The sequence below is a fragment of the Coturnix japonica genome, chromosome 3 (genome assembly GCF_001577835.2).
Source record: "Coturnix japonica isolate 7356 chromosome 3, Coturnix japonica 2.1, whole genome shotgun sequence".
NCBI classification, from domain to species: domain Eukaryota; kingdom Metazoa; phylum Chordata; class Aves; order Galliformes; family Phasianidae; genus Coturnix; species Coturnix japonica.
The window spans coordinates 30,326,705-30,338,491 of NC_029518.1; the positions used below are offsets into that span (position 1 = coordinate 30,326,705).

The 11,787-nt window shown below is 44.5% G+C and overlaps 1 long non-coding RNA gene across 1 annotated transcript; it reads right to left on the bottom strand.

Annotated features, from left to right (window-relative positions):
• Positions 1 to 334: 334 nt before the first annotated feature.
• LOC116653171 lies at positions 335 to 11,485 on the bottom strand. The gene is made up of 3 exons (XR_004306604.1): positions 9,126 to 11,485; positions 8,556 to 8,720; positions 335 to 2,332 (listed from the first exon to the last, which is right to left on the bottom strand). It is a non-coding gene; the product is annotated as an uncharacterized LOC116653171 (long non-coding RNA).
• Between the last annotated feature and the right edge of the window lie 302 nt (positions 11,486 to 11,787).

Here is an 11,787-nt window from a genome sequence, read left to right on the forward strand (position 1 = left end):
AATTTAGATTATCTCTGAAAGCAGTGAGAATTGCTGCATGCAGTCTTCACCTGAAAGCACACCAAATGTCCTGAGGTTATGGAAGTGGGGGAGGGGGAACAAAAACCTCACAGCCAACAGCAAAACATAACCTTTGCAATACTCCTTTTGCAAACATGCCCTGCTTTCACCACTTCTATTTTCCTTAGCACAGTTGACCACCGTTTTAATAACAACAGGTGAACGCTCCATTTACAGAATGAACTACTATGCAGATGTTCAGAATCCATCATGAACGCTGAACTTCCTTGCTTTGTTCTTTTAGTTGCCTTATTGCTCTGCCTTGTTCTTGAAAATTCTCAGCAGCAGACAGGTTGAACAACTTTCAGACTGCATTTGACACAGCAGCAAGGAGGCTGTGCAGGTAAAACTGAGTTGGTAGCCAGTCTTTATAAATACGTGTCTGACTGTGCCTTATTAAACAAAGTAATTTCAGAAGGGATGGTTTTGTTTTGTTTTTAATCTTTGGTGAATACGAGTTTTAATTAGGACTCAGGTTTTTTTCAGTCTTAATGCCAAATCCTTAACATCGTTACTGAAGCACATAGTTAACTGGAACAGTTAAGCATGAACTTTCTCCCTAAGGTAAACCTAGTCATAGATTCTGAATACAAATGCCTAAGTTGCATCTTAGTTCTGTAAGATATTGTTAATAAAAACAAAACGTATCTGGATGAGCTTCAAGGAAACTGGTCAGCCATTTTGCTCAGTGCAATGTTTTGAAGTATCTTACAGTGAAAGCACTTCACATGTAAACTGTGTATGTATTTCAAAATAAAGTTTCTAATTAAAATGGGACTTTCTTTGCCTACTAATAATACCAGCAGTGACAGTTCAGAAGCCCACTCAGAGGCATTTAAGCTTAGTGAAGTATGCTCCAACTGGAAAAAGATTTAGATCTTTTTCAATTTTAACTATTTGAGAATTGGATGTATCAATCTGATCTCAAAGGACTCAGGTTTTTTGTGTCCTGACTTCTGGTGGGGTTGGAGGGAGCTGACTTGACCACTCAGGTTTCCTGGTGTGTCAGTTTAAAATGTCAGAAGGAAAAGCAACTAAAAATAACAACGAAGTTCTGAAAAGATCTTGCCTGAAGACTGCAGTTTCCACCATTAGCCTTACAGCACACATTGTTTCCACTCCAATCCGTGTTTAAACGTAGCATTTTGAGACAAAGATTATCTGCTTTATGCAATAGTGTATGTCCACAGGCCACCTATTCATTTCTGTGAAGGCCTCTCTTTGCACAGGATTACTGGGGTTCGACCTCTGTTCTGGCACATTGAATCCATCCAGGGAAGCAATGCATGTTTTCCAATTTTGGCATGCTAGAAAAAGTATTTGATGCATGAAAGCGTTGATCAAAATACTCCTTGTTTTTCAGTTTTTATGCTGTTTACAGTAGAGCCTTATGGACTTGTTTTTAAAATACTGTCTACTTAATTCCTGACTCTTCAGCTCCACGTTGTTGGTATTGAAATGGAGCAGTACTTATTCCCCAGCCTACATTTTGGTATAGATATGCAGTGTATTGTGTTAAGTGTGATGGGCAGAAGGGGCATCAAGAGCCTGCTGCTGTCTGACTTTGGTACGTTCAGACTCCTGGTCCTTTGGTATATGTCGTCAGTGGTTGGTGCAAGGTTCTTTTCATTTCATAGATGTGTTCTTTCCATTTATTGCCAGAAGAAAAACATTCTTTCCTGCATATATAGAAGCTGTGCCCCTGGTATCTGATCTGCTGCCAGAAACTGCCTAAACCGCTCATAGAATGCTTATGGAGAATTGTCTGAAGTCCCTTGCAGAGTGACCTCTCTACTTCTGTGAGAAGCTGAGCCTTCACCTGGCCTGTGATAGGATCTCATCTGATGGAGCACTGAATGTTAGGATCCAGGTTACCGCTCCTCAGAGATGTGAGATGTTCTTTGCTTGGGCATACAGTACAGCCAGGTGTCTTCTTCAGTAGGTGGTTGCAAAACTTTATAGCTTGGAATCGGTGTGTAGGAATGAGCTGGCTGTAGTCTGTCAGTAATGCAAATTCTACTGCCTCTATTCTAACTATCTGTAGAGCTTTTTTTCCCCATCAAGATTATTTTTCTTATCTGACTTTATCCAACTCTGAAAGCAATTTGTCCATGCACACAACTGGCATTTCCACATTGCTGGTGTTGTTTGAGGTTGTGTTACTCCAGCATGAGTTGCAAACTTAGTGTTTTCCTCTTCCTTGCGTGTCTGTGTACCCGTTCAGTCTGAGCACTCCCTAGTGCAAGGTTCACGATGCGCCTCCTGTTACACCCTGGGAATGAAAATGCCACAGTAAGGATATAGCTAAATTTAGAGAGATGACTATCAATTTGCTTGCTTGCTTTTTTTTTCCTTTCCTTGAGATATATCTTTTTGAGGATGAGAGAGAAAGAAGAGAATAGGCAGCCATGGGAAGAAAACAAGCTGTTTCCTTTTCAGTGCCAGCAGCTGGTTTACAGTCAGGGTCTGGGAGCCGATGTGCTGTGAGTACTGCCTGCCGTGCTGCAGCAGTGTGCAGTTTGATAATGCTGCTTCAAAGGGGAGGAGTGCTGTGGGGGCATTTTGTCCAGTTGTGCTCATGGTGGTGGAGTTCAAGGGTGAAGGTCCTACACTGATACCTTCAGATTACAGGTAAGTAAATTGCCTCTGCCTTTGTCCAAAGATGGCAAATGGAAACTCCTCCTTGCCCCATGGTCACTGAGGTGATGGTGGCTGCATTTGGTGGACTTAAGAGGCAAAAATAGTTGTTTCAGCCCTGTAATCTATGGATAGATAGTACTTTTTTTTTTTTTTTTTTTACTGGAAGTAAATATGTATTCCCAATGAGCAGTTCTGTCTGCATATTTCAATGCTCATGGAAGGAAAGTTATGTAATTCCCATTTCCAAACGGATCCCAGGACAGAGTTACCTGGAGCCTGAAATCTACTGTGAGCAAAGCCAGCAGTGACCTTACAGACTTCACTCGTACAGTATCTGTGCTGTTTGTAACAAAGAGCTATGAGAAAAGAGAAGAAAACACTGTGATAAAATAGGAACTCTCCCAACCTAAAATCAGGTCTTTTCTGTGGTGAATTTTGAATCAATGAAAGGTGACTTTGCTGAGCTCGTCAAGACTGAGAACATCAGTACACCCGCATGAAGTTCCTTGGGTTAAAAAAGCTCATTGCGTTTTTTCTGCTGAGCTCTTGCAGCACAGAGGGGAATGCTGGGGCCAGGCAGGCCCTGAGATGTGTTGGCTGATGCTCAGCTGCTGACCTGATTGCTTTCCATTTGTCTCCATCAATAATTACAAAGGCTTAGATGGTGAGCCCCTAAGGTGAGCTGCTGGTGACGTCTTGTGACTTTAGTGACCAAAAAATGTACTTTCCTTCACGATCATGAACTCAAGGAGACGATCCAGTCAAAGACAGCAACTGTAAGGGGACAGCTGGGGTTGTGTGAGAAAATAATTCCAATTAAATGGATAGCACATGTTGAATCAGACACAAACGTGTACTTCATGGAAATTACAGGACTATTAGCGTCTGCTTAGATATGTATTTATATAAAACATAAAGGATGTAAGCGGTTGTGGGGGGGTGGGTGTCTAATTGCTGACATCCCACGGAATGCTGGACATAGCTGGTGTGTAGGCTGCCCTGTAGGCCTGCAGCAGGAGCTGCTCAATGGAAGTGGGTGCTCCTCTGTCCAGACTCAGACCTGCTTTGCTTTAAGGCGAGTCTCTGCTGATCTGCAAGTCTTGAAATCCTGCCGTCACTCCAAGAAGAGATGTGTGTGACCTTCAGCAGGAGTCTCAGCTTAAAGAGCGCCTGCTCTGCAGGCAGAGTTTTGTCCAAGGTCTGCTGAAACTGCTGGGGGCTGGGGCTCCCTTCCTTCACCGCATGATCCTTGTGTGGAAGAACACGGGCGGCTGCTGCCACTGTGACCCCTCCCCAGCCATTTCCACTCCTGTGGCCCACAGGCCACCTTCCTTCATGCAGAATGGGAGCCACAGGGCTGCTTGCCTTGTGTTGGCTGGAGCGGGTTGTGCATGGGGCTGTGCCCTGTAGCTCAGGCAGCAGCTCAGAGTTTCATGGTTTCACAGTGCAGTCGAAGGGAGGCTGGGGCTGCAGTGAGGCATGATGTGCACGAGGCTCTGTGGTGCTGCTCCTGTGAGCTCAATAACTGGCAGCCACTGAAGGCCATTTCCTGGTTTTACTTCTCTTCCATGCTGTTGTGAAAACATAGAGCTATTAAGCGAGAATATGGCTCGTGCCTTCACATCCCTATGATTTTTACAGTGGTAATGCAAATAAATGTGCATTGAGGAAGTAAAAATGTATTATTGTGGACTTATACAAAAAGGATGAGAAACTTGAAACCACATGGAGTGAATTAAGCTGTTCTCTTAAACGTGTAAAAGGGGAGGCTGCAAACCTTCAGTAAGAATTGTTGGTTTATGCTTGAGCTCATCAGTGATCATCAGTCAGATCAGCTGACCACAAAGGGACGTTTGGGTCCTCAGTACCTTCGTTTAAAAAGTAGGTAATAAATTATGTTAAGCTTTGTTTTCGGGGGGGAGGGATGGGTGGCCTGGTTGACACTAGATGTCAGTGTCGGGCTTCTGTGGGCTTCTGGGTGTCTCCAGGGAGAGCAGGCTGTCAGTGCAGAGATGGGGATGTCCTGCTAGGGGCTTGTGATATTTCTGGCCCCTGCTAGTCCATAGACGTTTATTATTTGCAAAATATCAAAACATTTCATTTTCTGTTTTGACCTGAATTTTGTGGCCAAGTCCAAAAGCTCATTTTTAAGCATCAATTTACAATATTTGGAAATATTAACAGTATTTGGAAATAAATAAATAAAAATAGGGAATGAGTTTACATCGGAGATCTTCACCTACTGAATTACCTCCATCACAGACTACAGTAAAAGTGTGACAACAGCATCTGTTACTTACAAATATCTCATAAGCAATTGTTCGATGTTGTAGTGATTGTGCACCTTTGTTTCAGTCCATGGACCCATTTGTGTCTGATGAGTCATACATGGGTTACTGGGTTTGTCTGGTGCTTCAGGAAAGCTGTTCTTCAATTAGGGACTAGGTGGGAGCAGTCCCCCTCATCCTGCATGTAGTGTGAGGAAAGGCTTCCTGTGAGCTCTGGTGTAAGTGGAATTAGAGCATGAGGCATTAAGGATGCCATCTTATCTCTGCAGAATTCAGTGGCAAAGATCTGATGGGTTTCAGTGGGCTGAGCCCAAGTACTGAATCGTGCTGGGTGCAGATATTGTAATCCTTGTTGCAGCCCAGCTCTGGCACGTGGTGCAGGCAGGGCCTGTGAGAGCATCTATCTTGGCATGGGTGCTAGCTTCTGCAAAACTCCATATCTGACTGAGTTCCCATTGACATCAACAGGAGGTGGATCAAACCCCACAGTGCAGCCGTTATCCATTGAAGCAGAGGTGTGGGCCGGTGCTACTGAAGGCTCCTGCAGCTGTATGGAGCTGGGAACAAGGAGAGGCGCTCCCTTTGCATCCATAGATAAATGTCTGTGCCAGCTGACCGCAGGCATAAGTTTCATTTATCTGATCTGCCAGTTGATTTTTATGAGAGTATTTTGTTCATTAAAAAGGGAATAGGAGCCAGGGAAAACAACAACAGCAACAACAATGCTCTGTTAGGTTTAATTTTCTTGACAGATGAGCTTTGAGCTTTCCCATAGCTAGGATTTCTTTTAGCTGCTAAATTCATCTTATCTGCAAGAGAAATCTCAGGCTGGACCTGGCTCATATTTTAAGCAAGCAGAACTTCAAAATGAAGTCAGAAGGTGAGAGACCAATAATTTGGGCTGGAACTGACAAAAAGGAAAACCGTGTTCACATTTATTTTTTTTCAACTGACTCCAGCTGGAACAGCATTGGGACAGTGAAGGCGTTCTGAAATCCAGGTCCCTCCCTTTATATGGCCAAATCGCCCTTTCTGCTGGTGGGCACCCGTCTCCCTGTCACCTCATGCCACACCCAGCCCTTTCCAGACACACGCTGCTGTAGGCCAAGCACATGCTTTCTGTGGCAGGGAGACTTGTGCCCGTGTGGTGCTGTCCCACAGCTGTGTCCCTGTAGGGAACAGAGGAGCTCAGCTCAGCCAGGATGGGAGAGCAAGGCGGCTGGGCCAAGCCCTGCGGCCTTCTGTCATAGGAAACTTTGCCACATCTCATATCTGAGCTGGTCTCATAGTAGAGCATTTTTTCTTGTAAGCAGAGATGTAATTTGGTCTGAAACAGCTTACCCATCCCATTGTGCCTTGTGAAGACAGTGCCTTCATCATCTCTACACAAGCATTTCAGGAACTGAAAGACTGGATGAAACAGCCTGAGCTCTTTCTTCTCTAGGCTGAATGGATGCTGTTACCTCAGTCTTCAGACATCAAAGTCTCCAGCCCCATTTACCACCTTGATGTGCCCCTGTTTTTCAGTGACCCTCTTGAACACAGACACTGTGCCCAGGTGCGATGTGGGATAATGACATCCTTCCATCTACTGACTGCACTCCTGACAGTGCAGTGCAGCTGTGTGGTTGTGCGGTCACTGCCATGGGTGATTTTTCACCAAAGGATTTCACAATGCTTTGTACGGGTGGGTTAGGAATAGCTCTCAGGCTCTGCCCCTTGGGACTTTTCAAAGGAGGTTGAAGCTTCTTCAGCTTTCCCATCTACAGATCAGAATAATTGTCTATTGTTTTAACTGCCCTCTTCCCCCTTGGCATAGCAGGCAAATACATCACCTCCTGCAGTGTGACTCTAAAAAGAAATTTACAGGGGAGAAAAGACTCCCTTGGGGAGGGGGGCTGTGAGTCCATTTAACTGATAAATGAGGTGTAATGAAATCTTCAGGTATCTGTTCCATGTGCATTTCATGAAAGGGATTAACATGATTCTAAACTGTTATATAAATGAAGCAAAATATTTTTCTAACGTTTTCCCTGAGCAACATAACAAAGACACAAAGCAGAGCCTCATCTTGATATTATCAGGGTGGATTCTAGCTGAATTCTAGTCTGTTCTCCCAGTCCCTGACAGTGGGTATACAGTATAGAGAGGAGCACACTGGTCTTCCTCACAGTCCCTGTATATGGCCAAACAGCTGGCATTCACCAGACAGTGCCTCAGTTTCCTTAAAAGCAGAGGCAGAGGTACTCGGTTCCTTGAAGCACAGCACCTGAGAGAGGAGGTGCTTCTGTTGAACATCAAGGCAACAAGACAACAAGGCTTTTGTTGTCCTTTTTCAACTACCTCCTGTTTTTAGATAGTTTCTCTACATGGCAAGGTCATTTTGAATGCCTCAGCTCTCTCCTGCATGCTGGCAGACCTGTCCTGGTCAACTCCAAACTCAATAATTGTACTCCATGCCCTCAGCCGTGGAGCCTTAATGACTTTAAGGCCAACTCTGGACATATCTGACAGGGATCACAGAATCACAGAATCACAGAATGACCCGGGTTGGAAGGGACCTCAAGGATCATGTAGTTCCAACCCCCCTGCCTGGCAGGGCCACCAAACATACGACCATTTACTAGATTAAGTTTGCCCAGGCGCCCGCCAACCTGCCTTGAACACTCCAAGGACGGGGCATCACAACCGTACTGGGCTAGCCTGTTCCAGGACCTAACCACTCTTCTGGTAAAGAACTTTCCCCTAACATCCAACCTAAATCTTCCCTCCTTCAACTTAAAACCATTTCCCCGTGTCCTGCTATTATCAGCCCTTTCGAAGAGTTACTCCCTTCCTGGGAGTAAGTTCCCTTCAGGTACTGAAAGGCTGCAATGAGGTCACCCCGCAACCTTCTCTTCTCCAAGCTGAAGGTTGGAGGATCTCCTGACTCAGCCACCTTCCCTGGCAAGCACACCATGGAGGGAACTGAGCTGTTCTGCAGCTAAAGCACATCTGTTGCTCGCATAGAACGACAGCTTCCACTTTTACCCTCTTAGAGGAGAAACCTGAAGTGGGTTTCATATTTGTTCCTTGTTAATCTGTGTTTGCCATCACTCATCTGCTTGGCATCTTTCATGTCATCTGGTTTGTTCTTACAGTGTTTTTCTGGACACTGAAGCGAAGCCAAGTGCTCTCCGGTTGTCTTGCCTGTTCGAGCCCCCTTTATGCAGCAAGGCACTTTGCCTGCACCTGGTCAGTGCTGTGTGAGCTTGGTCATGCCTCTCAAATTCTCAGCCTGAGTTAGCCTCTGTCAGTGGTGGAAATGGATATGGTGTATTGCGTCGAGAACAAACATTGAAAACGTTTGATTAATCTAGATGGTTCCGTAAGATACATTCAGGGAACATTTTTTCCTTTTTTTTTTAGCAGCCTAAAAGTTGTGGCAGTTCTGTCACCTGTCTGACCACACCTGACCTTTCCAATGGAAATAGGAAAAAAACAACAACCATTAATCACCGTATTAACTGACACTGACAGCGACAGAAACAAGAAAAACAAAAGTACAGCGAGCTCTGCATTGCTGACCTTATCCAGGGCTGTCTTCTGATGTTAAAGGGAAAGGCTTTCCTCCTCTACTCTGCCCTTGTAAGCCCCACCTGGAGTACCGCATCCAGGTCACAAGGAAGATGTGGAGTTATTGGAGCAGGTCCAGAGGAGGGTCACGAAGATCAGAGCACTGGAGCACCTCCCCTGTGAAGGCAAGCAGAGAGAGAATTGGGCTTGTTCAGTCAGGGAGACTTCATTGTGGCTTTCCAGTATTTGAAGGAAGATTTTGAGCAGGAGAGGGACCAGCTTTTTCACAGTCTGATAGTGACAGGATAAGGGGGAATGGCTTCAAACTGAAAGATGTTAGAAGTTAATTTTTTACTCAGAGGCCCTGTCTCTGACTAAAGAGAAGCTGTGGGTGTCCCATCCCTGGGGGCACACAAGGTGGGGTTGGATGGGGCCCTAAGGAGCCTGGGCTGGTGGTGACAGCCCTGCCCACAGCAGGAGGATGGGGCTGGGTGGGCTTTGAGGTCCCTTCAAATCCATGCCATTCTATGATTTTGGGCTTAAACTTTTCCCTCAACAATCCCTGATTTGCTTACCACTTACCCACACATGTGTGAGCCACACAGTTTCTTGCTTTCCAAACTTTCTTGTAGCATCTACAGCATCATCCCAGACCAGCAGCCCTCAGAAATATGTCTGTGCTGTAAAAGTGGGTTAATCATGCAACCGTTTCTTTTTTCAAGTTCAGCAAAGTATTATACAAGCAATCATAAATGCTGATCTTTGAAAACAAGAGCAGTTTCGCATGCAATTGTTTAGTTCAACCCATGTACAAAGCAAAAACTTTTATTGGAACTCTACAGAATTGTTATTTTTTTTTCTTTTTCCTAATACGAAGTGGTCCTTTAATGAGTGTTAATCTCTGACAGATGGCTCCATCCATCTGGCAGTACTGAAGTGTGTAAGAGTCTAATTTATGTGGAAAACTTACTTAAAAATTCGGTATTAATTAGAAACAACTAAAACAACTAATCTTCTCGGCCAGAAAGTGCACGATGGTGCCAAAACACCACCAATAAATTCCAGTGCCAAGAGGCAGAAGAGATTTTGCAGGCAGAGCTGATGGCATGAGCCATTTTTCTCCTTCCATACTCAGGAGATCTTTCTTAGGGAAACAAACAAACAAGAGAAAAAACATTCATGAAGCACAGCATCCATTGTGTGCAGGGATCATAGAATAGAGTTAGATGGGAATCAAGGGTCTAAAACACTTGCAGCTTGGTGTGTCAGGGCATTGGCAGCAATGGGAAGCCTAGCACGGTGCCTGTGTGGGATCCCATTCCTGTTGTGACCTGTGTGATGATGAGATGGATCCCCTTGCGTTTAGGGGTACATGGCTGGGCTGCTGCACCACTCAGGTAAATTGAAATGTTATTTGGATGTGGTGTCATGCTTGGAGAGTACAGGACAACACTAAGCAACTCCTTGGCAATGACAAAATAAACATTTATCTGTTATCTTTTTCTGTTTTGGAACCATAAAATACTGAAACTGAAAAGGAATATGGTTTTTAAATTTATGCTGGAATAAGAAAACATTGTTCCATGTCAGTTCAGAAAAGGTTTTTTGTGTCTGCTGTGGGCCAGATTGCCTTATCTGAAACCACAAAGGGATGAAGATCGAGCACTGTTTCATGCTGAAGTAAAAATATTATTTTGTCCTGAAGATGAGAACAGACCATTCAGTATTCCTGCAGCACGCAGTTCTAAATTTAGAGTGACAATGCACAAGGTTTTCTCAGCAATGGTAAATCTTCTACAAAAACACTGTACTAAAAGTAAACCCTTAGACAAGAGAGCTTTGCATTACAAAACTGTTTTCCTTTAGGAGACTTTCCAGTTAGGTTAACCTTTTAGAACTCTAAGAAAACGTCTTAGGTAATAGACTCCTATGCAATCAGATTCTATTAAAACATATAATTTTATTAAACATATTTTCTGGCAGTATTTTAATCAAGAAACATCTGACAGCAGAAGCAGTATCTCTATTAAAACTCACTCACTCATTTTACTTCCTATTAAGTGTTGTGTGGTTGTTTCTTACCAGCATGAGTTATCAGCTGGGGTCACTGAGTTTAGTGTGAAGCTTCCCTGGGCAGTGGATGTTGGGGAAAGATCTGGCACACTTCTCTAGACCTTCAGCACTCAAACACATTGTCCTACCTTGATGACCAACGGTAACGCTTTGTATTTTCAGGATAAAACAACACCCATTTTATCCTTTAAAAGCATAAATATAAAGCAGGCACTGCGGGTAATGCCTGAATTTTGAATTAGTGGTTTGAACACATGCTCAGGAAATGAGACACAAGGGTTTTGAGCCTTTCTTGGCTGGAGGACGTTCAAACCCACATCAGACGCTGCAAAAAAAGGCCTGGCTGTGCAGCTGAGGGATGAGCGAGTGCACTCAGGGCATGGAGCACAGGTCTACTTGAACATCACTCTTTAAGCCTTTGGATGCAAAGAGAAAACAATTCTAGGAACACAGACCAGGCCCTTGACAGCTTTCTGAGTCACACATCCTCCCACCTGTCCTCTTTGTGCTTTGGAGAACAGTGCATGGAGCTACCTCCTGGCCCTGCAGCAGAAGCAGCAATCTATTGCTGTGGAATAAAGCTACCTCAGTACAAATCTGGTGGAAACAAGGCCCCTCTGGTTCATAAGCGAGCTGAATGCTCACAGCCTTTGTCGTGCCTTCATCTAAGAGCCCTATAGAAAAAACTGTGAGCCCTTCATCTCCAATGAGGTAGCTGTGCTGAACCCATCCATGGGGTGGCATGAGTTTTCCCAGACTGGCTGGCAGAGAAGGGAAATTCATCTTGTAGCTAACAAGAACAAAATCCACAAGCAGAATTGCCCTTCCACTGTGGGTGTGCTCTGTGGAGCTAAGTAGTTTTTCTGCAATTGCTGTAGTACTGGAGGGACTCTGAGGGCCCTGGCATCCACAATGCAGGGGATGGAAGGCAACCTCAGGCTTGAATAAAAAGCATTAATTCAGTTTCTAGATGTCAGATGCTAGAGAGGAGCTGGAAACTGTTACTTGTTTTTGATTACAGGGTTCAAGCAAGGCAAAAAGTCACTGGTATTTTCTTAATTCCATTGCTGTAAGCCCAGTTCATTCATACAAAGAGAAAGTCTGCTTTGAGATTTTCGGCTGTGTAGTTGGCAGTGCTGTGACTGGTCTGGCCCAAGATCTGTACTGGCTT